Consider the following 27,557-nt stretch of genomic DNA (forward strand, 5'->3'; position numbering starts at 1 on the left):
TTGAGTTTGGGAAAATCAAGCACAAACAAAATCCATAACTTAGAATCTGCCCAGTCATCTCAGAATATTTCTAACTATCTGCATTGTTTTGGATGAATACGAAACAGTAATGTTTGGTGGTCAAATGTTAATTTTTGGAATCAGACTGCCTGATGTCGGTTCCATATCTGCTACTTCGTAGCTATTTAACACCAGGAAATACCTTACCCTCTCTGGCCCCAGTCTTGTCACCCATGAATGAAGATTCTTATTGAAAGTAGGCTTGTTTGGATCCGTTAAATGAGATAATTCATTTCATGAGGTGTGCCAGTAAATGTTTAACAATCAGCTTTTTCAGCTGAGGTGGAGAGGTCAGCATTTGCTGATTTCCATGGTGTAAGTGCTCCACCTGCTCCACCTGGGCCATTTCAAGTTGGGATGATGTCCACACAATCAACTTGCTGGCCCCAGCACACACCACTGATGTAAATCGCTTAACACTGAGCCTGGAATACTAAGGGGCTCAGTTATTATAGTTGGTTATTATTGTAAATTTCATCATTATTTTGTTTTGGATTGTATTGCTACTGAAATTCACTAAAAGAAATTTGTCTTCTCTCCTCCCTTGATACCCTTTCTCCAAAATATAACAAAAGAAGAAAAATTACAAATTTGGGAAATTATAATGACAATAAATAAATAAATAAAGCCAAACAAAAAGTTCTCCTTAATGTTTCTTGTTTAGAATGGAAAGCCAAGAACTAGAAGACTTTTATTTTAGGTCTTATTCTGCCACTGTGGTTCACCTGACTTGGGTAAGTCACTTAACTTCTTTTTGGCTCAGTTTTTCTGCCTGTATAATGGGTGAAATAATTTGTATTTTGCCCACTTTACTGGTAAGTTGGAGTATTGAAATCTGAAACTTACAGGGAAATTCTTTGTAAACTAAACAAGTCTTGTTTTATTATCAGGATCATTGATTTAGTAATCCAATTCATGGGATTTATCCTAAGGAAATATAGTCAGCTGCCCCACCCTCACCCCCGCCTCCTATATCCACTGGTTCCTCATCAGTGGATATGGTGGGGCAATCCTACTACACTACAGTATCTACAGATTTTGGTGTCTGTAGGGATCCTGGAACCAATCCTGTACAGATACCAAGGGATGACTGTAATTATACAGAAGTAAGAAGCCTTTTAAAAAACCAAACAATTGGAAACAACTGAAATGTGTATTCATGAATTTAATCTGTTTTAGGAAATTTATCTTAGGTAAATGCAATTGAATGTTATGTTCATGTAAATAAATATTATACAAATGTATATGCATATTATGCTAACATCATTTTAATATTAGTCAAAGATAAATTTGCCAGAGAAAAATATTGTTGAAGACAATATAAAAATAGTATTTTTCTAAGAGAAAAATTTTATAACAGAGTATATGGCAAAAAGTCACAACTGTATTACATTACAGACATAATATAATACATGGTACATTTGGGAAAAATGGGAAGGGAATGTAAGAAGGACAAAACTGTGGTGTTACAATCATGGATTTCATGCTATAAGAGTCATGAGTAAAAATCAAAATTTTAAAAATCTATTATGAAAATAGTTACAGGGTAATAAGGTATTAATAGAAATCCAGTAAGTAGAAATATGTAGAAAGACATCAGCTCAGAGAATCATCTCTTTCAAAATGACCCTCTATATTTTTTCCCATATCAGGCCTAGTTATGTGACTAATTACTCCAACAAAGATGATATTGCTGAGACGAGAGAGAAAATAGAAAGGGTGGCCACTTTTTAAAACTAGAAATATATTTGAAATTTGAGCTGGTGACAGCCCTTCTGCTCCAGGTAAAGAACATATCAAAACCGTCACATACACCATCTCATGCCCATGGTCAGCCCTACTAGATGGTACACAGAGACCTCTGAGGGATGCAAGGTTTGCCTCCCATTCTGGTTCATGTCCTGGTGCATAGGTGATTTGAGTTTTGACTTGATTTATTGTAAGCCATGACTTTAAGGCCTTAGTCTTCCTTGACCTCCAGTTTGCTGCTGATTTCTTACAACCATGTGCTTCTGTACAACACCTCGGGCCCCCAAATCCCAGGCTCCAAACCTCTCTGGCTGCCCTGTAACCAATGACTCAGGATAAGAACCATATCTTTATTCTTTCATTGGTCTGAATTACTATTACCTTGATGGGGTGGGAATCTTGAAGAGCACGGGAATGAAACTTGGAACATGCAATAATGAAGAGCATTTCACTGACAACACTTGACAGAAACAACAGCTGTTCTCTGTGTCTATCAACAGGCTTTAACTTGAGTTTGCAAACTCAAAATCATACAGGGGCAGGCAGATGGCACAGAATGTGGTGAAGTTGCTGAATTCTGTTGAGATCTAGAGTAACACCTTGTTGGTTGTGCTATGTGTGAACTGAATGTACTGGTTACAGAGAATATGTCTGCAGGCTACCAGTCTGCTCTAACTCACGCGGATTGCCCGACACAGCATAGAGAGTAGCAGGGATGCTCATTTGGTGATGCAGCATGTCCAGCTGAGAGAGAGTGCAGCCCCTCTGCCTGCCCTTCCTTGCTGTGTCTCTCTCCCCTTGCCACAGCTGGCTCCACAGATCCCCCTGCACTACTTCTAAGACCAATCTGGGCTTGAGCTAGAAAGGATGAAAATAGCTCCTTGCTGCTCTGACACAGTAATGCACACCCTCTGGTTCCCCACCTTGTTCCCACACACTCTGTCTAGTCTACCTTCACGAGCTCACTCAATTCCCAGGTTCATGCACCTAAGCACCTGGCCTATACTGACTGCCTTCCAATCATCCCAGTTTCTAGAACCTGATACCTACATGAGTTCTTTCAGAAATGAAAGTCAGGTCCTGGCTTCACAATTGATGCAGCTTCCTTCCTGTGGCCCTGTATCAAATGAAATGCCCCAGGGCAAACATGACTGTCCTCTAAATGTAATATCTAAGCTGTTGGGCTCATAGTTTGATAAAAGAAAAAATTTTCTGTGACTTAGACTCAGATGCTATCAAATGCTCTTTGGATTTTATCAAAAGCTGTGGTAAGTCTACTAGAATGCACTTCTGATGTTTTTACACATCCTTGACGGAGCCAAAGATGATTTCGCATTTCCTTTCTGTCAATAAATCAATCAAAATAGTTACTATAGTTGTTAAATACCTCTTTACTATATGCTCAGAGCTATGTTAGGACTGCAGGGGATTTAGAAGAAAAGTAAACCATGTAAACTATGTATTTGTCCTCAAGAATTTACACTTCAGATATGGACACCTCTCCTCCTCCCCCATGCACAATCACACTCAGGGAAAGAGTACACAATACAAGTCAGTACATAAATGGTAACAGACAACATCGACTGAGTTTCTCGGGGGCTGGGCAATTGACCTAAGTGATCCAGTATCCTCACAAAAACTCTAAAAGCTGTCAAGTCTCCCTTCTCACTTTACACATCATCAGCTGAGGTTCAGAGACCTCAGCCGGAGGTCAGTCAGCAGAATGGTGGAGCCAAGGGTGTGTGACTCCTCTGAATGAGCAGTTCTCACTCTTCAGTGTGTATTTGAATCAACTGATACACTTAAAAAAAAATACAGATGCCTGGGCCATGCCATCAGCGATTCTGTTCATTTGAGGCCTGGGTATTGGCAGATTTAAAGAATCTTTGGTGATTCTAATGTGTCACCAAGGTGAAGAACCACTGTGCCAAATCACACTGCCATCGTGCAGCCAAATACTCAAAAAAGTATATAGTATTATGAAAAGAGGAGTTTGGTGTGGGATGAGACAATTTGTCCCTAAACCACACAGACTTACAGGTTAAGCATTTTCCTCCAGAGTTGCAGCAACAGGTACCCGACTTGATTGCAATCTGATCTGTAAAAAAGAGATAAATGGGTGAACTTTGTAATATGTGCATATTGCTTATTACTGCTTGCACTGTCTTGATACTTTTATCTCATTTGAGCTTCACAACAACTTGGGGTGTGACAGGTCAGGTAATTTCTTTACCAAGGAGTAAACTGAGACCCAGAGTGACTAGGTGACTTACTGAACCTCACTTGGTTAGTGAGTGACCCCATCCAGTGCTCATTTCATGGCATCCCCCAGACTTGGCTGCTGCCATGGCATGGAGCTTCATGGCACTGCTGCAAATTGAATGGTGAGAGATCAATAACTGAAGAAACTGCTGAGTGGGGTCAAAGGTATGGCTATACTAAAAGCAATCACTACTCTAGGAAGCACTTTTTTTTTTTTTAACATTTTTTATTGATTTATAATCATTTTACAATGTTGTGTCAAATTCCAGTGTAGAGCACAATTTCTGTCATACATGAACATACATATATTCATTGTCACATTTTTTTCTCTGTGAGCTACCATAAGATCTTGTGTACATTTCCCTGTGCTATACAGTATAATCTTGTTTATCTGTTCTACAATGTTGAAATCCCGTCTATCCCTTCCCACCCCCCACCCCCTTGGCAACCACAAGTTTGTATTCGATGTCTATGAGTCTATTTCTGTTTTATATTTATGCTTTGTTTTTTTGTTTTTGTTTTTGTTTTTGCTTTTTAGATTCCACATATGAGCAATCTCATATGGTATTTTGCTTTCTCTTTCTGGCTTACTTCACTTAGAATGACATTCTCCAGGAGCATAGGAAGCACTTTTTAAGCTCCTATGACAGGTATAGCTCAGCCTGTATTATCATAATCATCCCTTTAAATAAATTATTTAGATTAGGCCATTCATGTTCATGAGCTTGTGAAATGCAGATAAACACATTTTTTTTCCCCAAGCCACTTGCTCAGGGCATTAGTATGCATTTCCCCTGCCTCACACTCCCTCAAATATAATGGCTTGAAACACTTCAGACCATGACCAAGGAAAGGCACAGGAATGCTCATTCAAGCATGGGGCAAAGCATCAAATTAGCAGCTTACAGCAAAACTACCCTATTTGGCAAGTGCTTCCAGAAAACAAGTTGTTATAGAATAATTAATTTGGGGAGGCAGCCACACAAAGCTTCTGTAACAGAGTGAGGAGCTGAAATACCAGATGGTGCTATCAATGAACAGCAGGTGTTTGTTGGGGAGCTGGGATCACGGTTTAAATTCCCAGAGTAAAATGGTTTTCTAAAACAGAGGAGAGCCCACTTCTTTATGGGTTCCCTTTGTGGAATCTCTGCACACGGTGGAACTTTCTGGAGAGTCAGACCCAGCTCATTCTGTGCACAGTGGCAGAGAGGGGCCAGTGCATTCATTTTCTTGGCCTATTGTGGATCATTTCACTTTTCTAGAGAATCTAAGGGAAATGGGGACTTCTGGTCTTAGGACACTCGAGAAACCTGTTGATTGGCTCTTAGAGAATAAAGGAGAGAAGAGAAAGTTCCTAAACGATTAAGATGTATTGTCTATTAAATAAAATAATAATATTGAAGACAACTAAAAAGATATAAATCAAGCAATATGAAGAGGTAAAGGTTACTCCCACATACATTTAATTCATCAAATAATGTGCCTACTGCAAATATTTTCTGAAGCATTATTATCATTAATGTCATTACTTGTGAGAACACAGAGTTCCCACCTAAAAGTCACCAGAGCTGGGTTTAAATTCTAGCAGCAATTCAAGGATGCACACTATGCTATTTTGCTTTCAAGTAACAAATAGTTAATTGAGTGGTAAATGAATGGGTCCAAGAAAGAGCTGGGTGACTGGGTCTCGACAAGAAGATAAGACAATCTCTCTTCTCGTAAGGAATTGGAAGTGACTGGAGTGCAGCTTTGACAACCTGTCAAGATGGGAGCTCTGTGAAACTCAGGGAGGAGGAAGCACGCAATCTTCATATGCTTACCACACAGCGTGTGTCCAGAGAGCTTCCCACGGCCCTTCACTTCTCAAGAGTGAGCAGAGAAGCACGTGAGTTTATGTGCTTTTGAAGACATCCAGATTTATGACCTCTATTGTCTCTAGTTATCATCCACCTTGAAGAGACCCGCCACCTTCTATGAAATGTGCGAGGTGTCTAACAGACATCCCCTCCTCAACATGCAGACAAAAGAAGAGTAGGAGACAGAATGCTGGGAGCATACCGACACCTTCCTCTGGTTTATAAGACCGTTTTATTTATATCCTCAGAGAAAAATGTGACTGAGGACACACCTTTCCCCACTTCTAACTCATCTTTTCAAAGTGGCAATCACTGACTGCATGTGGAAAGTGTTGGAAGAAATATAATTAAAAACAAAAACTTCTCCCAACCAAGAAATCCTGTCCACAAATGTAGTGGAGAAATAAAACAATTTTCTTGTGTATCAACATTAAACCAGAATGGGATGCACATCACAGTTAATCCTCAGTCTTCAGTAAAGATTGACAAGCATGAGAGGCTGACACCTCCCATCCTGGGGCAGGTCAAAGTCATCACATTCACCCAAAAGAAATAAATCAATACTGTGTCCTGGGACTGTATTGAGTGAGGAGGTGATTGACATTTGTTCTTCTCTCCCCCTCGGGATCTAGTCCTCACAAGAAAATTATTTTCTCAACCCCCTATCGAGGTGTCTTCCTTCTCCTCCCTCACACAACCTTTACCTATTTGCTCAGATTTGGATTGTAAGGGCCAGAAGATCCTTGCCTTTCCAGAAGCAGTAGCCCTTAATTAATTGGCAGATGTTGTGTTGGTAAATACTAAATAGTCTACAAATTACAAGTGTTGGCAAGGATTACAGGAAATGGGTCCCATCATGCATGCCTAAACTTGATATAAGTTTGAAAATCAGTTTCTCTTTCATTCACATCTTTGATTCTTTAATGGAAAGATGCAAGAAAATACGTGTATTTAATTCCTGATATTAAGAATACCATAATTTCCTGGTGTCTAGGCTGGGATGAGACATGGGTATTGTGGATATCCAATGGTCTTCAGTAGACACTTGTGATGATGCCAGTGTTAGAACAATTATCACATGTGGATTTCTAATTATCAAAGACTGGGACTGCAGACATTACACCCAGTACTCATAATGGCTATGCATGGTAGCCTCTTAGCTCAGAATGTAAGAAATATTACTTTCATTCATTTAAATCAACATAATTAAGCCCCATGTATCATCCAGCTGGACTAGATGCAAATTCAATTTCAGTCATTAGGTGGCCCCCTCCATCCACAGAACTATTCTAGCATCTTGAGATGTAGGTAATGTCCAGAAAATGAAGGCAGCACCCCTCCGTTCCTTGCACGCTGGCTACTGACATCCTCAGTGTCCATGCCTATAGGGGGCGCTCTCCTATTGATTCATTCTGTGGGATGCCATACTTTGGGGTGAAGCTGGGTCCCTGGTACAGGGGGCGTTATCCTGCTGACCTTCGCCATCTATTCTTCTCTGGAGCCTGCCTAGGAGATGTCTCAGCACCCCTACTTTCACCCGCCCAGGGATGGAGAGTTGTCTCTCCTCCCCCAGAATGGGGACATTGTTTCCTGCCTTCAGAAAAGCTTTGCACTCTTCTCTTCTTCAAGTAACTCTCCACCTTCCGGTAAAACCTTCTATCTTTAACAGACTCGGATTTTCATTTTTTAAAAAAGGGGGCCAGGGAGATGGGCAAAGGCGTCTTGCCTTCCAAGACAAATATATGTGTGTAAACATTTACCAAAGGTGGTTCTGAAATCACTTCATATTTTTGCAGTGCTTTAGATCACAATCACGAACCAAAATCAACATAGATGGTGAAATGATTCAAGTTCTTAGAAATTTTGGACTGGTCCGTGATTATGAAATTATCTAAGAGTTAATCTTTCATGAATTTTCTGAAGTTATGTACTTCTTAATTTTGTGCAGACATCTGAGTTATTCACCTTTACAGATCCATATTTAGATTTTTTAAAAGAAAAAGAAATTTATTAGATAACTCCAATTTTTCAGGATAGATGGATCTAGGGACTCAATTTATATTTATCAAAAATAAAGAATTAATTACCACCCCCCTACCTGATGGTTCTATTCTCTGACAGTCCCTGTCTTTTTTGTTTAAAAGAATAAGATCCTGGCTTATATGATCATTACCTCTTGTAATCTTACAAGGAAAGAAACCCTCCCTCACCCAGCATCCAAATCCAGTCTGTAAGAATGGCCTCTAGTTGGCCTGTGTTGTACCACCTTTCCACTCTTCCGGTGGAAAAGGCAGTGCCCCTTGACTAACAGTCCCCCACAATTCCCCTCAAGAGGAATCTGAGAAGAACAATTTCTAAAAGGAAGGATATAGAGAAAGCAAATAAAGTTAACAGCAGGCTGCGGCAGTGACCGACATTCAGACTTGATTGTCAAAGAATGATTTTGATGGTTTCTGGGAGTAGGTTTGGATAGGGCTTCTTTCTTTTTACAGTTCATATCTAAACTTCCAGTGACTAAGCCCACCTCCCGAAAATGCAATGTAAATCCACAAGCATGCTGCAAACACCCTCATATACTAGAGGGCTTAGGAGTTAGCACAGCATTATAATTGGTAACATAGGTACAGATGATGAAAAACAATAATTAATAATTGTGATAAAAATTATTACTCATCCTATGATTCAATCACATCTTTCGCCCATATTTTTTTTTCTATATCTTTTAATACTGTTTTCCTCATCATTGCACCATTCCTATCCAGAGACATAGGAATTAGATATGCCATTGCCCTTGGGTTTATTTCACAGCCCTGAACTGTCTTGGGATTCTGATTGTCAAGTAAATCTACTGTAGGAAGCTCTTGAGGGTACAGCATGCCTTAAGGGCTTTAAGTCCACATGATTGTCAGCTGCCATCAGCACTATCTAAGTACAGAGCCTTCTTGATAAAAAAGAAGACAAAACAAAAAACCAACTTACTCATCTGAAGATAAAGTCACTAAGCAGTGACTGAACTATTTTTCACCATTCTGAACCAAACTGAGGTTATCATGAGTTAGTGAGAAGACAGGATGAAAATAAATTTGATGAATAAAAGTGTACATCTCTAGCTGATTAAGCTATTTCTTTGGTAGTTTTGTTAAAAGGGATGTGTCTGGGGGAATTAGTGGTGTTTTTAACCTTCTGCCTATTGACAGAGGCAATAAGGGAGCAGAGATTTATGAATTAAAAAGTAGTGTAACAGTAGTAACCATAAAAATAAAAAACCAATCAATTAACTTTGGAACCAATTTAATCTAGATCTTTTTGATTAAATGGAAAACTAAAATTGGAGATGAAAAAAACCCAAGGAAGCCTCAGTGAATTCCTCTCAAATGGATCTCAACCATCCCCTCTCCAAGGGGATTTATGGGGCATGTTAGTTCAGGATGAAAAATGTAACCTTTGTAGGGAGAAAAATGAGCTGTATTTTCATCAAGTTTCCACAGGAAGTACTTCATGTTGGAAAAACACTTTAAAGCAGCAATGGTCCTACACTAAAATGTAAGCATATTAAGGCAAAATAAGTATTGGCTAATAGCCTTCAGATATTCTGATTTCTTCTTGCCTATCCCCTTTCTATTTGCTTTTCCCAGTCCCATGTTTGGCTAGGGATCTATCCTGGTTCTATTTTTTCATCTGCTCTTCCTCTCTTGGAAGAACTCCAGCATACTTATCCAGGTTGGGAAGGAGGCAAGCTGGACATGAAGAGAAGGCATTAAGCAAGTGATCCTGCAAAGCTTTCTGAGGAGATGGGAATGACTGCCTTGGATTTCACAAAGAACACTTGTAATCTGAGAGGAGGGAGAATCTCCACTGTCCTCTCTCCTATGTAGAGGCCAGAGCCCACCAGACGTTGTTACCTTTATGGAAGGGGACAGAGTTAGGTTCCAAGGACGAGCCATTAGTCAAGGGCCACAAAAGGGTGGAAATGCCAGGTTCCTTTAATGTCAGACACCACTCTATTAAATATCTACACACTCAACTTCATTGGCTGAGAAGGCTGCTCCCCTTCTACTCGTACTTACCTTGGAGTGCTCTTAAGAATTATGAGTCAGGGAACTTTGTTATAATTCTGCCTTGGGAAAGTTTGTGTAAGATAAGTTTTCTTAAATCCTGTTGGAAACTTCGATGAGGAACAATTCCTATACTGTCTTCAAGGTAGACCTGTCATAGACACAGGGGTCAAATTTTCAGTGATGTGACCACAGAAATAGCAATGGAACACACACACACACACACACATTTGAACTGTATTATTATTATTGTTTGTAATAGGTATTAATCATCCTGGTATTCATTAATTTAGTTATAGATAGCTGCCGTCCAATTATTATGTAGAAATAGCTGTGTTATAAAGTCTGTGAGGACTCAGAAATTTCAAGACAGTTTAGCCCTATTTTAAAAAATTGGCTTTTAATTTAAAAACTTAGTAATTTAAAACATATTCATCCACCATAGATTTTCATCTGAACTTTTTAAATCAGCTGAGGTTCTGGGTTGATATGATAAAACAATTCAAAATTTTAGTTATTGGAGGAGGCTCTATCACCTATACAACCCCTATCATTTTAAAGCTCAGCCGAGCGGTGGCTTGCGCAAGGATCCTTTACAAATCAGTGGCAGAGAATCTAGAACTGAGCTGAAGTTGGCTAACTTCATTTAGGTTCATTTCAAGTCATAAAAAGGAACATATCACCAGCTTTGGGTTCCGCCTGAAGGTGAAAACAAGACCAATGTGACTGGTACCTCTGGGGTATCTGTGTCTCATCCTTGGTGTTCGGCACATTTCTAAGTAGGGCTGCGAAAGTGAGAAAAATCCAACACAGCGCCTTGTTTCCTGGAGCTCGCAGTTCCGTCTTTCTGTCTCCCAAGAAGTTTGCAGCGTTCTGAGGAAACCAAAACACACGCCCGCAAAACCTGTAGAAGGTGGCCAATAGGAAAACGTTCTTTTAAACGGAATGCGGTGCGGCATGAGAGAGGAACACTTTCAGGAACAGGAGCATACACAAATCATTGATTAACATTATCTTCTGCCCAGGGGAGGAAGCACAGTCTGTGCTCTGGGTCAGTTCAAGATCCCCTCAGCTAGCGGCTAGGGGCTCTCGGCGGCGGCAGCGGCGGCGCGCCCGGCGCGCCCGGCGCGTCCAGCGTGTCCGCAGTCCGCACAGGCGCAGTGCGGGGTGCCGGGCGCCGAGCCGGACCCCTCGCCGCTCCCCGCGCTGCGCGTGCGCGTGCGCTCCTCAGGCGGCCGCGTCCAGTTTGAGACTCCAGCTCTCGCCCGCGCGGCGGCGCCTTTATCGGCGCAGGTGGCCGCCCCTTGGCCGCGACGCCTCCGGCTGCTGCCACCGCGGCCTCACTTGGATGGAGATGGGGTACTGAGCACCTGCCCCCACTCCCAGCGGGCGAGCGGAGGGCCTCCCGCCGCTCCCTCCGGTACAGGACCCCCCCAACCCCCCAACCCCGCGCTCCTCTCGGTTCCCGCGGTGGGAAAAGTTGGTGCGGCCGGCGTCTCCTCGGCCAGGCTGAGCGCGCTCCTCGCCGGCGTGGGGCTCTGGGTCCTCTGGGTCCCGGGCGACTGAGGCGGCGGCTCCTGGTGGGTCGCGTGGTACCAGGGTTCCCACCCCCAGGGGACTTCCCTCACTCACCAAAAGCCACGAGGCTTGGCTCCTGCCACTCGTTTGCCTCTCTTCATGAGCTGCCTGTACTGAGGGGGCCAAAGGGAGGACACGGACTGCGGACCCCCAAGAGTGCCCAGAGACCGAACGCAAGCGCGGTCGGTACCCAGGCCAAGCCACCCGCCTGGAGCGGGAGGAGCTAAGGCCTGTCAGCATCTGTTTTGCGCTTGCCAGGTGACTCCACACACGTCTAAGCCTTGGTCCACTGTCCTGGCCGCGACAGCAGCCTGAAGAGAGGTGATGGGGTTGGAGACAGACAAGTGTGGAAAGGGTTAAAGCTGCTAGGTAGTTTTTTGGAAGAAGTGCGTAGATTGGGCTTCTGAACTTAGGAGGTGCTGCAGACCTAAAGCCTCTGCCTATTTTCCACAGGAGTGGTATTTCCTTCTGCAAGAACAAGCTCCATCCTACCCAGTCCCCGTGTTCTTTTCCAAAGTCCAATCCTGTAAAAACTTAAGAGTGAGCGGACACTGTGACCTATTTCCGTGATCACAAATCAGGCAAAGCATCAAAGTGTCAGGAGTGCAGAGATGAAAGGGTGAATTTTCAACAGGCCGACTTTCCTTTCAGGGACTCTCCCTTTCTGGTGGGCTCCCGTTAAAGGATCCTGTTTGTAGGGTGATTTAGATAGAGAGCCCCACCCCTTCTTCCGTCTTCCGCCTAGAGGGGAGGAGAATGTTAGTGGACAGTCTGCCCAAGAGATTCCCTGTTTATGGCCTGCAACACAGGAATTACAGGGAGGAAACTCTGCAGCATCTTCTCAACAGCATGGAGAGTGGCCTGTACATGAGCCACTGTTCCCTGGTGTGATCAGTCCTAGGAAGATAAGCCGTACCAATGACAACAAAGACCTGTTGTACCGTTGCCTGACCTTTTTTAGTGAAGAGCACAAAATCATAGTCCTCCCAGCTTTATGGAAGGAGGAAAGGGATTGCTGGATTACAGGAGGCCGAAACTGGTGAGAGTGGCCATGAGTGGCCTTAGACTAGACACACAGCAGGTGGAAACCAGCGGTCTTTGTTCTTTTCATGGGAAGTTTTCTGTTTTTGAGAAAATTCTGAATCTTTTCAACCTGAAACAACGGTTGCAATTTAAGCTGATTCTGGAAACTTTAAATTTCTGAAAACAGAAAAACATCTTGGAGGCAATCACTAAAGGCCATTTTAAAGTGTTCTCCAGGCATTGAGAACATTAGCACCAACTAAAGGTACCTTTCATGGTATTTTCAGTTGTCTCATAATTGCCAGAAACATTCCCAGAGGGGTGTCAGGAAAACCTGTGTTCAGATTGGCTCTGTCAACTAAACTTGAAATGTGGTTTCTGAATCCAGATTTGTTCTCTGTCACAGTAAGGTGTTCTGCACTACCCACCCTCGTGGGCCTCTGGGTAAGGAGTTGTTATGATACCTTTCCCATGCTCATAGTGCTGTATGGAGATAGCCACCATCGTTAACTATACTCAATACTCCAACACCATCATCAATACTTACTGAACACAACCCATGTGCCAGGAACTGTTCTGATGATGGCATCAAGAATGGAAGATGTTGCTCTCCCACTGTGGGTACATTTTTATCTTATGCTTTTTACGAGATACCCTGAAAGCTTGGGAGTTTGTGTGAGGAGTAGCTGCAAGAGTGAGGAAACCACTGAGGAAGGGAGGTGAATATAGAACTTGTCAACCCCAGAAATATAATAGCCAGTTATTTTACGAGCAAAATGGGTTTGTTCTGAAGTAGCACAGAATTGCAGTTTCAGACGGGCAAGCTACGATGAATCACAGACAAGTTTTAAAAGACGAAAGGAAGGTCAGGTTTTACTAGGTTTCAGGAAGAAATTGAGGAGGGTTGTTTTAAGTGAAAGTTCTTTGGAGAAGAACAAGAGTTTAAGGTGGTGGTGGTTTCTTATTGGCTGCAAGTGGTAGTTAATGCATTGTTGTTGTGGCAGGGAAGGCTCTTCCTTCCTTTTCTTAAAAGCAAGAGATGAGATTCCCATGTGAAAAATGCCCTCTCTTGTATCAGAAGAAATGTAACATTCTTATCATCGTGGATAAGAAATTGAGACCCAAAGAATTTTACACAAGGAATTCTATCCAATTCTATCGTGTTAAAATAATTTTCATTGCTCTTCCTGCTGGTTATGCAGGCAGCAATGAGTGGTACGTATGTGAGAGCTCTCCCTTCCTGACTCCATTTTAAATGAGTTTTTGTTTATTTTCACATTGCCTTCTTTTAATCAGAATCTTTCCTGATCAAGAGTCAGGTTGTCCATATTTAGTGTTTTTTGTCCCTTGGTACCAGGTTGTTATGTCCCACAACAGAGGGAAAGTGCTTAGTGATTGGAAACCTTTGAAGCCACGTTTGAATAACAAGGAAGGGCATGAGGGAGAATCCTCAGGGATTTCCCATCCAAAGTCTATATCCTATCTAGGCTGTAAATGCTAGAGCTTATGCTGAAGTGCAGATCTAGCATTACCCTGTTGGGTACCACGTTTATACAAAGGTTTGACAGGCAACAGGTACAGACCTTAAAAATCATTATGCAAAGCAGAGTTAAAAGTAATATGGCAAATCTACTTTCTATAATGGTAACCAACTAAATGGATCAAAAGACCATGGAGTGTCAGGGGAAATTTGTTGTGCTTGTTCCTTGATTTTGTGTAATTAAATTTCTGCCTCTCCAGAGGTATTTATCCATGTGCAAAAGGTGGTATTTGCTATCACAAAGACACCTCCTTGCTCAGCAAGTAAATAATCAAGGGCGATGCCACTGTCAGAAAGTACTTTACACAAAAAGTCAAATTGTCATTTTTGGTCTGGTACTGCTTTGGCTGTAGATTTGACTAGATCTTCCAGTGTTAAGGAGAGACTTCTGATCATGTGTTCACTGGCACTTATTCTTCCTATGGAGACAATATTGGAGTCATGTATATCCCCAGGTAGTTCCTATTTAAAGTGGCCAGGGAGGCTTAATGGGGTGGACCTTGGGAAACTTCAAAAATCTTACTTTGTAGCTGATGTCAAGGGAACACTGGGTGAAATTAACAGTAACACCTGGGATAAGTGAAAAAATTTCTTTCAGGGTGGACTAAATGGTTACCATTGTCAAGAATGGATCGAAGTTTCTGATGGCAAGCTCAACAGTTAGGTAAGTTTCCCCCTTTTGTAATGGACTGAGAAATTTGGATAAGAGTGTTTCTTTCCAAGAAAAAGAGGGAGAGGATAAGGTAAAAAGTAACTGTGGGAAAAAGGTGTACAGGCCTGGTCCTGACATCTTGGGAAAGCTGTCTCCTTCAGCTGACTTCTGCTTCAATTTCTGGTGAATTTGATTCGAAGTCTCCAGCATTTGTATAGGACAGAGTCAGGTGGAGACTTCTTTAGCTGTAAGACTTGTATCTAGACCTTGAGTGTCTGAAGTTCGGGTGCCATCTGAGTAAGGTGAGAACGACCTTGTATAGTACCTTCCAAGGAGATTTAAGGGCAGTCTTTGTTCTTACTGATTCCAAATCAGAAGATTGGGAGAAAATTGGAAATGTTTAGTTTGGAGATTTCTCATCAGATATTTGAGAAAACTAGAAGAGTTTAGAATCCAGTCCAGCTCACAGATGTATAACAGAACCTTAAAGACAATTAACAGGATAAGAATCTAATATCTACAAAGGTGCAAACTTAATTTCTCTCTCCGTAATTATCCCCTCCTACCTTTTTTATCAGACAGTTGTGGTAAAACTAATTTGTTTGAATTGAAATGGCCTGGTTATTTATATCAATACAGCAAGAATAATAATTGACCATATAAACTCTTTTTAAGATTACTCTGCTGGAACTTTGTAAGCAAGGTACTAGGCTTATATTTCCAAGTACTTCCTTAAAATTGGTCATATCTGAGTCTGTGTATATCTCTCTCCAATATGACATTCTATTCAAATCCTTGGTATTGTCGCCAGTGTTTCCAGTTGTGTCCTGTTATAAGAACAGATTCTTAGCCAACTCATGCAAACGACTACACTGCCATAAAAATAAGAATACTCACTGAGAGTTTCCAAATTCGGAGGGATCAGGCAGAGGGAAAAAGTAAATTCTTCACTTTTGCTTACAAAGATACACTATGTCAAATTTCTATGAGTCATGATAGCCTACGAGTAAGTTTCCTTAAATCTGGAAAGTTAAAATATTAAAAAATCCAGCAATGTTTCAAATAAAAAAGTCCTAAAAAGAATTAGTCATTCTCCTCAGTTCATTTAGTCCCATGTAATTAGTTCCTGTTTGTCTTGATCTTTTGTTAGAAGTTTTATGAAGCCACCAGTTTCTTCATTAGAGTTCTTAAATTCTTACCTAGTTCAGTGGTATGATCTGAGAAGTGATCAGCAACCTATATTCTTTAGTACTTGTCAGAGTTGTTTCCATGAACCTCTTTCAAGAAGGAGCACTTTTGTAGGAACACTTTTGTAATGTTGTTTTAATATAATTTTGGGGTGAAACCAACCAGAAGGGATTCCTGCTGCTTATAAGGAAAATTTGGGCTGATTTTCTGTTTTTTAATTTAACATTATAAGCAAACTCTACAATGTTATATATCTTTGACCCATTAGGGAAGTAGGTCATTTCAAAACAAACCTGCAATGAATATATTTGTGTCTATTACTTGTTTTTCCTTGTATTATTTTTTCTTCTGAAAATTACAAGAAATATGTGCACTGGGTCAAAGGGCGTGAATTCTGTATATAACTGTGCTTTCCTGAAAAGTAGTAATAATTTATAGCACTGCATGCAGTGTATGAAAGTGCTAATTTTATTGCATCTTTATTTACCTGGTGGGTATTATCAATGACAAATATTTCTACTGTTTTCCTGGATGAAAAACAGTTCCTTAATGTTTTAATTTTTACTTCTCTGATTACTAGTGAGAATAACATTGTTCCCTAATTTTGTTTACTAGTTGGGATTTCCACTGATTTTTCTGTTCACAAGGCAGGAAGGTAAAATAGGAATATGTAAACATGGAATGAACTTCTTAACAAGGTTACAAGTCCAAAATTTGAGCAGACTGGGCAAACTGAAATTGTGATGGGGGTGGGTGTGGCAGGGGATGCAAGAGGTATAGATTAAATAAGGTCTTTCAATCCTGAGACTTGTTATTCTTCTTGGAAGGAAGGGAATGTGGGAGTATGCTGTGCCTGCAGGTACTGAAATCAGAGTGTCAGAATCACCAAGGAAAAATTATTTCTCTTATAGGTTCTGCCTTAATGTTCTCATTTCTTTTATTAGTATTTTTTTTTCTCCCGTCCTAAGAAACTGAATCCTGGGAACATTTCTTTAATGGTCACTTTCTGTTTAATTCCTTTTCAAGTGTCTTAAGATCCAAACTTGTGGTTTCTCCAAGATAATTTCTCACCAGTGGGTGGCAGCCTGTTGCTTTCAAGGGAGGCAGTTACAAGCTTTTGTGTGTAGAGGGCGGGGTAGGGTGGAAAGAGAACGGTGTGTAAGAGATAACTGGAATTTGGGGGCAGATAAAAGGCTGTTGAATCTACTCGGCAGTAGGATTAATTTGGCAGTTTGCTTGATACAACTTTTAATGATGACTGATTTTTAGGACTACTCCTAGGAAATTTTGAGGGGGCACCCTACAGAGAAAAATATTTTATTTGATATATTTCTGCTTCCAAACTCTCACAAGGAGATTTGATTTCATCATAAAATACAGGCACCTGGTCTTACCCACTCCCTGTCACCCTGAGTCAGAGGCTAAGTAGTAACAGGGTAATCTCAAACTCTTCCTGTTAAAGATAAGGTTTGCATTATGCTTGTGACCATTTTGCCCATGTTCCAAATAGCAGGCCTGGGGAAAAAAAGGAGTTTTTCTTAATTCCTAAAGGAGGAGTCATTTTGATCATTCTGTTAAAAGTTTGGGTGAGTCGGGGAAGCAGAAACCCCAGGGCTGTAATGATCCTTACACTGGTTAGTGGGCTCAGCCAGTTTGTCTTTGCACCTCCAAATAGCTTTGCTCAAGCCGCTCTCAAGGGAGGTATGGAGTGGGGAGCATGAAAAGAGTAGCAGATGATGATGGAATAAGCTGGGGTCAGTAGCCGTCCACCACCAGTTGGCTGATGGGCTGGAGGACACTTTCTTCTCTCTTTGGGCACCAAACTTTCAACTACATGAGAGGACTGTACTGGACAGTCTCCAGGGCCAATTCCTGCTCTAAAATTCTGTGAGGCTTCCGTCTTCCCTGCCTTAAACTTCTCCAGGCAATCCACCCATCTTCTAAAATTAACTTTTCCTTAGAATGCACTCTGGATACATAATGGGTTGTATATTTTCTTCAGTTTTCTCTCAATGGGGACAGCAGCATATTTCTTAACTTCTCCATGCATATTTTGCTGCACAAGAAGGTTCTGGTGAGAAAGTCAGTGACCTCAGAAAGTATTCTTGTCAACTTTTTGTGCTTCCTTTAATTGGCTGAGAGAGCCCTCTGAATTGCCTGTTTAGGTCCATGAGATTGCTAAAGGGCAATTCATTCATTCATTCAGTTATTCATTCAACAAATATTCAGAGAGACCAGCTGAGTTCCAGGTACTCCGCCAGCTGCAGTAGTGCTTCCCAAGGGCTGTTTGATTATCTACCTCTCTCTTGCCTAAATGTGAATCTGTCTACATGGGTGGATGGTCCTCAGATTCTCAGAGCCTTTCTCTAGGAGTTGCAAGTAGAGGAATAACCATTCCCTCCATAAGATCCTCCCCAACAGGCTCCCACCTCATTAAACAGGATTTAAATCACAAAGCACCTTGCCCAGAAGGTGTGGGGGTCTCAATTCTGGGCCAAGGGAGCCTTTTTCTAATTTTTTTATATGTATGTATATATATTTATTGAAGTATAGTCAGTTTACAGTGTTGTATCAGTTTATGGTGTACAGCATAATGCTTCAGTCATACATGAACATACATATATTCATTTTCATCATAAGTTACTGCAAGATATTGAATGTAGTTCCCTGTGCTATACAGCATGAACTGGTTGTTTATCTATTCTCTATATATCAGTTAGTATCTGCAAATCTCTAACTCCCTATTTATCCCCTCCCACCTCTCTCCCTCACTGGTAACCACAAGGTTGTTCTCTATGTCTGAGAGTTGGTTTCTATTTTGCAAAAAAGTTTGCTTGTCTTTTTTTTTGTTTTTTTTTTAAGATTCTAATTTTTAGATGATATTTTTCTTTCTCTTTCTGACTTATTTCCCTTAGAATGACAATCTCTAGGTCCATCCATGTTGTTGCAAATGGCATTATTTTATTATTTTTTATGGCTAAGTAGTATTCATTGTATAAATATACCACAATTTTTTATTCAGTCATCTGTTGATGGATATTTAGGTTGTTTCCATGTCTTGGCTATTGTAAATAGTGCTGTTGTGAACAGAGGGGTACATGTGTCTTTTTTGAATTAAGATTCCCTCTGGATATATGCCCAGAAGTGGGATTGCCCAGCAGTGGGTAAGTCTATTTTTAGTCTTTTGAGGAATTTCCACACTGTTTTCAATTAACGGCTGCACCAAACTACATTGCCACCAAAGTGTAGGAGGGTTCCCTTTTCTACCTTTTTCTAGTTTGTACAAAAGCATCTTATGGAATGTGGTGGCTCTGCTTCCCAGAGTCCAAGCATATGAGTGTTTATTCCTTCCCTCCTCTTACTGGATTCTTTCTCATTTTCATCTTTAGATCTTCACTCCCAGAAATGAGAGATTTTGTCCCATTCTGGACCCTCACTCTTTTAACACTTTTCCGTGGTAAAGAACGCTCAAAAATACATTTAAATTTTTATGAAGCACTTGGTTTATTATGCTAATAAATCCTCCTTTGGACTGTGAAACATTTCCAGTAAATGGTGAGTTTATATAGAAATTAAGGTAGCACTACATCTTTTAAATTAGACAGACATACATGTAAACGGGAACAAATGTCTACTGGAATGGAGGAAGGATTGGGCTTAGAGAAGAGTTCCTCCTCAGTTATTTTCATAGGTTAATTTGCAGTCTGTTGACTCACAGGGTCCATTGTGGTAGAGTGCCTGCCTCCTCAGAAAGTGAAGATCTGTCCTTTTTTGCACTGGATAATTTATTCACAATTCCCTGCCTCTCCTCCTGATATTATTGATGTCACAGGCAAGGAAAGCAGCCTGCATTTTTCTAGGGAGAATTCAGAGGCCTGTCCAATTGCCTAATATAGTTGTTCTTAACCATGGCTGCACATTAGAACTGTCTGGGTGCTTCACAAAGATCTCGTATCTGGACTCCACTGCAGAGTAATAAATGGCAGTTATAATCTCTGCAAGTGGAGTTTGGACATCAGTATTTCTCTAAAAGATCCCCAGAACTCATGCAGATAGATTGAGAGCCAATGGCCTGTGTTTTCCAACAACAGCACAGAATAACTTGATGGGCTAAATTGAAGTTGTTTAAAGTTGTCCTTTGTCACACAAATGCACATGTACACGGCCCATTTGGTGTGGGATACAAATAGGAAATTTCACTGACAGACACAACACAGACAGAAAACAGATACACATACAACCCTGACGGGAGACTCACACATCATAGACAGAGGTACATATGCACATGCACACACACACACACCCATGGTTAGAAACTGTGGTTCCTGACACACATATAGACATATATCCTGGTACAGAGACACAATCCTAGAACATAATAAAAAAGGACACACACAGACAGACAGACACAGAGACACATGCACACAGGCACGGGCATTTTCATAGAGAGACACACAGTTATAAACAGACACACACACACACGAGCTCACATGTGTAGATATAGCACAAGATACACAGACACACACACAGACCTTCCACATTTACAGAGATGTGAAGGCAACATAGAGGCATATTCAGACACCCTGCAGTGTGGAGGAACATGCTCAGAAATGCACTTTTAGAAAACTTTAGGACTTTTTGTATGTAAGGTCTTAAGCATAGTTGAGGATTTGCTTCTTTTCCACTTTTCCTAGTGCTTTGCCTAGGCTTATTTCCAAGTGGGCGTGAAGCATGAAAGTTGTGTGGCCTCAGAGGAGTGAACACACTTGCTTTTAACAGAAATAGATCCTGCTGAGAAGTTATCTTTCACATGACCGTGCAATCCTGGGGAAGGAACCACAACAACAACACAACAACGATGAAACAAACCCTGGCGGTGCTGACTGCTCTGGAGACTAGAATAAAAGATCCTATCATAGTAATTCTGTACAGTCTACCAATTTCTCTCCCACCCATGAACTGAAACCTATTATTTGTAGCAAGATTTATAGGTATAATGTCATTTGATCTTTAGAACAGCTTAGTGGGCTAAGTTCTATTATTTGTCTTCATTTTGTAGGTATAGAAACTCAGGCACAGAGAGGTTAGTTAAGTGACTTTCCCTGGGTCACTCAGCTGGTAGATACAAATTCATGCCTGCTTTGAGTCTGTGCTCCTCACCACTCCTGACATGACTGCTGCTTCCACTGAAAAGGAATTGCAATCTGACTGTTCTTACTTTACTTTACAGATGAGAAGACAGAGGGTCAGAGAGGCTAGGCACTTCAGCCAGGGCTCTTGAGGTATAAACTAAAGCTTTGAATCTGGTCCAAGCCTGCCTTCACTACAGAGATGGACTTTTGGTTCATTCCTTAGGCTACATGTAAACATGATAGTATGGAGTTAGTGATTCTGAGAGTGAGGACCCAGGACTATGAATAAATAACAATGGCCATGCTATGACTTTACTCAGAGTCAGGATTTTATTCTCATAAAAGACAAAGGAATTGAAAGCCTTTTCTGTTTCTCTCTACAACTCTGTTTGCCTCGTTGAGAGCTGGGCATCTGCTCTTTGTACTACACAGACCACTGGTACTTAACAGCTCTTGAATTTGAATTAGTCCCGGCAGAGTGTCCAGAATGTAACCTGGAATCCCATCCCTGGGGGAGGACTACCTTGACTTTGGGAGGATCTATTTTCTGTGCATGTGTGTCTCACTAGAATGACACACACTGGGTGGGCAGCATCTTGGCCATAGTGCCTCAGTGTAGGATCCCCTCCAGCCCTCTCCCTAGTGCTCAATTGTGGAGGGTACTTTGGCTCAGAGTATGCATATGGTGTCACCTGTCAATCAATAGTCAGTCAACGGTTTATCCAGCATTTATCATAGGCTTTTCTCTGTGACAGCTTCTGTTGTGGTTACAAAATGGGTGTTCCTTACTCAAGGGTTTTATGATCTAATTGAAGGCAAAATTAAACTGATCAACTGATTAGCAGCAATTAAACAAGAGGTTAGAGATTGGAAGTGGTATGACTGAATCTGACCAGGAGCTAACTCCCTTCACCCCTCCAAGCACACACATACAATGCTTTTAAAATATCTTTAAATGAGTTGGCAGTATTTATAAGTCAGAACATTTCACATAAAAATTCTTGGATTCCTAGGTTCTGTTTGAAAAAATGTAGATTTGGCAACTGAGCTTTTGTACCAATAGAAATAATTGGCTGGAGCCAAGTAGCAGCTGCCCTTGAGAAAAGACATGTGCTAGTCCAGCCCCCACTCTCTTTACAGCCTTTAATTCCGGCCCTATTTAATTCATTAAGATGATCTGCCTGAATGCTGTGTCTGTCTAATTCACTGTCATGCATAGGCATAAATTACTATCCAAGTTCAGTGATAAGTATCTTAGGAAGTTGAGGTGGGAAAATCATTGAGGGTTGGAGAAGTCAAAGAAAGCTTCATGAAGGAAGTGATCACTTATCTGGACTATAAAAAGTCAGGACTTAGGGAAGGGGGTGGAGCACTGAATGTACTTGTGTAGGGTACGTAAGAAGAGGGATAAAAGGTGACTACAAAGTTAAATTCTGAACAGACTAAAAACCTACTAGGGAAAAGCAATTTTTTTGAACATTAGGAAGAAAATACAGAAGACTACTTATTTTAGCAGAACTGGGAAGAATTTATTATAGTGACATAGACAGTCCAAGCCATAAGGGAAAATATTCAGAAATTCGACTTCACTAAATTAAAAAAAAAACACAACAAAACCTCTGTTTATCTAAAAGTGCAGAAAACAAAGTCAAAGGCAAGCTGAAGACAGGGAGAATATTTGCAATGCGTAAAATAGAGGATAAATATCCAGAATTCATTAAATAAATAAATAAACAAATCAACAAGAAAAAGAAACAATTCAATGGAAATTTGTATAAAATATATGGACATTCTGCTGACAGAAAGGAAACACAATGGCCAATAAATAATGAAAAGATGCTCAGCCTCAAAAATTTTATTTGGGAAGTGAAAAATAAAACAATCATGGTATATCATTTGATAAATATCACATTGGCACAAATTTTGCAATGTGACAGTTCCAACAGGTTAGTAAGGATGTTGAAAATTGCCACCTTTATAGACTGCTTATAGGAGAGGGACTTGGCATAAAACCTCAGGAGAATATGCCTTGTATTAAATTATTAAAGTGTATGACAACAACAGCATGAAGGACTAAGGAAGAAACAGAGTTATGCTGTTCTAAGGTTCTTATATTGTACATGAAGGGGTATAATATTACTTGAAGATAGACTGTGTTAAGTTAAATGTGCAAATTTTAGGCATAGAGCAACCACTAACAAAACAGAACAAGGATGTATAATTAAGGAGCCACAGTGGAGCTAGAATGAAATATAATGTTCTGTTAGTTCCAAAGGCAGGAAAAAAGGGACAAAGGAAAGATTGGATGTATAGAAAATAAAAAGCAAGATAGTAAATTTAAACATAACACTCCTGATAACTAAATAACAATTAAAATGGAGATTGTAAAACTAGATTTAAAAAGAAGATCCAGTTACACTGAACTTACAAAAAACACGTCATAAATAAAAAGACACAGAAAGGTTTAATGAAAAGGGCTAAAAATATATTTAAAATGTATTTAATACAGTGAGTAATCATGAGAGAGCTAGAGTAGCTGTGTAATGCCAGAAAAAGTAGTCTTCTTAATGAGAAAGATTTCCAGGTGTAAAAATGAAAATTTCACATTAACAAAAGGGTCAGTTCATCAACAAAACATAACAATCCTAAATGTGTAAGCACAACAATGTAGTTTCAAAATGCATAAAGCAAAATTTGACATTACTGAAGGGAGAAGTAGATAAACCTATAATTATGATTGAAGATTTCAAAACATTACTCTAAAATTTGATTTAATAATTGCTGCAGAAAAACAGTAATGATATAGAAGACTTCAATAGCACCATTAACTAACTCAAGCTAATTGATGTTTATAGAACACAGCACTCAATAAGAGCAGAAAACAATCCTTTCAAGTGCACGTGAGACACTTAAGATGGACCCCATGCTGAACCATGAAACAACTTCTAGTAAATTATGAAGGCTGAAGTCATACAGAGTATATTCTGTGACCACAACAGAAGTAAATTAGAAATCAGTACAGGAAGATATCTTGGAAATCCATTAAACTTGGAATAATATAACACAGTTCTGAATAATTAATGAGCCTAGGAGGAAATCACCAAGCAAAATACTTTTAATTGAATGAAAATGAAGCAAAACTTCAACATTGTGGCATGCAGTTAAAGCAGTGATTGTGAAGAATATATGTATATATATTTGTATATGCATAGATTGAACATTTACAAGAATTATATCACAGTGTTAACTGTCAGTCCCAGGGGGTGAGATTACAGGTCAATTATAATGTATGTCTTGAAACTTTACATAGTTTTTAGTTCTCCACAAAGAACTTGCATTATTTTAACATTCAGAGAATAATGTTATTAATAAAAAACTGAGATTCATAGATATTTTATAACTTTCCCAATTTCAAACAGCTGACCAGGGAGTGGGTCATTTCAGATTTGAATCCACCTGTATCTCAGTTAGAAAACCCATGTCTTTATCACTATATTGTGCTGTTTCCTATAATCATCTCCAGGGTAACACTTGTCTTAATTAAGCACATCTGTAGTACACAGCTTTTTTTTTTTTTTGTCTTCGAGCTTTCAACTATGTTATCTCTTGTCCATCCACAATAAGCCAGGCAAGCAAAAGGAACCTGAGAGTGTAACTCTTCTGTCTTAGAACTAGTAGTCATGTTCCACATCTTCTGGACATTTGTGAACATTTAAGGATTTATGGGTGTGTGAGCCTCAAGTGATGCTTAGCAATAAAACCCACTCAAGTTAGCATCGCCTGTATCAGAAGACTTCAGAGTGTGGATACATTCTCTGCATGAACTCCATTGAATCTTTCAGCAGAAACCAAGTTGCTGTGATGGAAAAGACCAAGAGGGAAGATCCACCAAGTCCATTTGAGGAGATCCTTGGAGCTGTCCTGTTTCTCACCCTTCCTGTGACCTGGTTATTCAGCTATTTCTTTGATTTAGTAAGACACCGTAGTTTCTTTTCCTATTTGCTTAAGTTGGATTTTGTTACTCTGAATCAAAAGAACCTAATATTCCTAACCAAACGCAACCAGATATTAAGTAGCTATTGAGGATTCAAATACAGATTGGCTGAACTCCAGGACAAGCAACTATTTATATTCATGTTCAAATGGAGTAGATGATGACTGATGTACAAAAAGAAATTGTAAATTATACACACTTGTTTTGAAGAATAAAATGGACATTTGTGTAACTTTTCCCTCATTCACGTTTGATTGATTTATATGCTTTCCGTCCCCAGAACACATTTAGCTTATTTTTAATGGAAAAAAAATGAAAGAAACATCTTACTCATGTAGGAACATTTCCTTCTCTTCTTCACTCCCCAAATGCACATTTCCTGGTTCAAAAACGTTTCTGGAGTTTTCTTGACAAGAATCCCAGTTTTAAGAAGTGTTCTAGTAAGATCGAAGTACGAGATCACAGGACAAGAAGGCAATGTGCTGGTTCTTTCCTGTTCCCTCATAAGGAATGGAGCTGGCTCACATGCCCAGTTAGTTCCACGGTATGGTGTTCAGGGATTCTACAGAGGTGACTGACAACAGTGAGCTTCTCTACATTCCAGAAGCTCATGTTACTCTGGAAATTCAAACCGAGGATCCCAGCTTCCTTGCAAACATCTGCTATTCATTGATAGCACTGTCAAGCTCCTATTTCAGCTCTTCACTCTGTTGTGAAAGCATCTGTGTAAGCTCCCTTCCTGAAGTTGTTTATTATGAACTGGCATGCTGGAAGCAGAGGCCAGACAGAGCAAGTGTGCTGAAAGCTACAAGTTAATTTGATGGTTTTCCTGCTCTTGAATACTTTCTGATGCCTTCATCTTGTCATAGTCTGAAGCATATCGGTTCATTACACTTGGGAAAAAATGCATATTAATGTGTTCAGTAAGTAACTTGGGAAGAAATGTGTTTATCTTATTCCACCAAAATGCATTTCCTATATTTATTTCTGAATAATTAGAGGAGAGTGATTATGATCATAGAGCTTGGATTGCTGGATTGCATCTGTCACAGGTACTTTTGCTGTGCTTCCTAGAGAAGTGATTATTTTTAATACACCCATACCCTTTGCCTTATTCAATTAGTAACTCCTTGAATTGTTGATTTCACAGTTTAATTTGCAGTGGTGTCATCAGGGCCAGCTTCTTGGGCATGCCACCTGTGCAGTTACTTAGAAGGACACCATACTTGGTTTAATACTCTGCAGTTGCTGTTTTGAAATTCCTAATACCCTTTGAAATTCTTGATACACTTTGAACTCTGATTTTTGTTTTGCATTGGGCCCCACAGATATGTAGTCAGTCCTGGCTGTCATCAAGCTGCAGGGACATTGGAGTGGGCCAGTGAGAGGCAAGTAATGAAATGAACACAGAGCTTGGTCACTGGATAGCTGTGTGACCTGCAGCAAGTTTGGTCCTTGGTTTTCTCAACAGGCAATAAATAAATAAAACAACTACCCCTATTTACTCCCAAATTCTTGTGATACTTAAAATGAAATAATGCTTGTAAAGATACAATGTAAACTTTCATGAATAATATGTATATATTAGTATTATACATTCATTTACTTTTCTTAGACCTGAAGTCAGGTTATGACTTTGGAAGAAGTTGATTAACATTTAAGTTTTTTTGGCTGGGAAACACCTGTTATAGGGAAAATTGTTTCTTTTCAGCTACCTCCTAGAAATTTTCCCCTACTGAACTTTCTTAGTATGTATTATTTAGCCCTTGGGCTATATAATGAATTAATGTTTTAGTTCAGATCCCCTTGGCTGTACAAGACATCTGACATCCTAAAAAAACTATTAAAGCCAAACCAGAGCTGAATTAAGAATCTGATGAGGAACCAGGATTTTGCATTTGTTTTATTTTGCTTTGTTTTGTTTTTAGTGGACATAACATCAGTTTTGCTATCAGATAGACTTGGCTCTGCCCACTTGCCACCCATTTCCTATTTTGTGAAAATAGGAAAAAATAGGTGAGAACTTTCAGAATTGTTGTAAGCCTGCAAAGTCACTTTTGCCTAATTCTGTAGAGTCACAATACATAGCAACTATTATTATTTATTTTTCATCTTTTATTGTGTACTCTTGTTTCATGAATGGTGTGTGTGTGTGTGTCCACAACTGGACTGTAAAGTCTTTGAGGTCATAAACTGTGGTTTACTTTTCTTTTTAATCCCTTACAGCTTCCAGTATAGTGCTGAGCATTTAACAAATAGGTTCATAAAAACTATTTTTTGATTGATTTTTTTACAGAAATGAAATTAAAAACCAACTCAGCTCTGTCAAATGCATTTATACACACCAAAATTGCATTCTGGCAGACTAACCACAGATTTTAATACGATCCTAAGAGCATTTGTTCATCTGTGTCTAGGCTATAGAGACTTTTTTTTAATAATCAGTCTGTGAAGCCTATCAGTTTAGA

General features: G+C 40.0%; 2 long non-coding RNA genes across 2 annotated transcripts in view; one reads left to right on the plus strand and one right to left on the minus strand.

The window, feature by feature from the left end:
• LOC141579093 (uncharacterized) overlaps positions 1–11,105 on the minus strand; it is a 205,605-nt gene extending 194,500 nt beyond the window's left edge. Inside the window, exons 1-3 of the long non-coding RNA XR_012510133.1 lie at positions 10,716–11,105; positions 9,995–10,133; positions 3,848–3,907 (exon numbers count right to left, since the gene is read on the minus strand). This is a non-coding gene — a long non-coding RNA (uncharacterized LOC141579093). The remainder of the gene's footprint in view (positions 1–3,847; positions 3,908–9,994; positions 10,134–10,715) is intronic.
• A 123-nt stretch (positions 11,106–11,228) lies between these two features.
• Positions 11,229–25,346, plus strand: LOC123612785 (uncharacterized). The gene is made up of 3 exons (XR_006720067.2): positions 11,229–11,402; positions 14,722–14,787; positions 24,938–25,346. It is a non-coding gene; the product is annotated as an uncharacterized LOC123612785 (long non-coding RNA).
• The last annotated feature ends 2,211 nt before the right edge of the window (positions 25,347–27,557 follow it).

The sequence above is a fragment of the Camelus bactrianus genome, chromosome 11, assembly GCF_048773025.1.
Source record: "Camelus bactrianus isolate YW-2024 breed Bactrian camel chromosome 11, ASM4877302v1, whole genome shotgun sequence".
In the NCBI taxonomy this organism is placed as follows: domain Eukaryota; kingdom Metazoa; phylum Chordata; class Mammalia; order Artiodactyla; family Camelidae; genus Camelus; species Camelus bactrianus.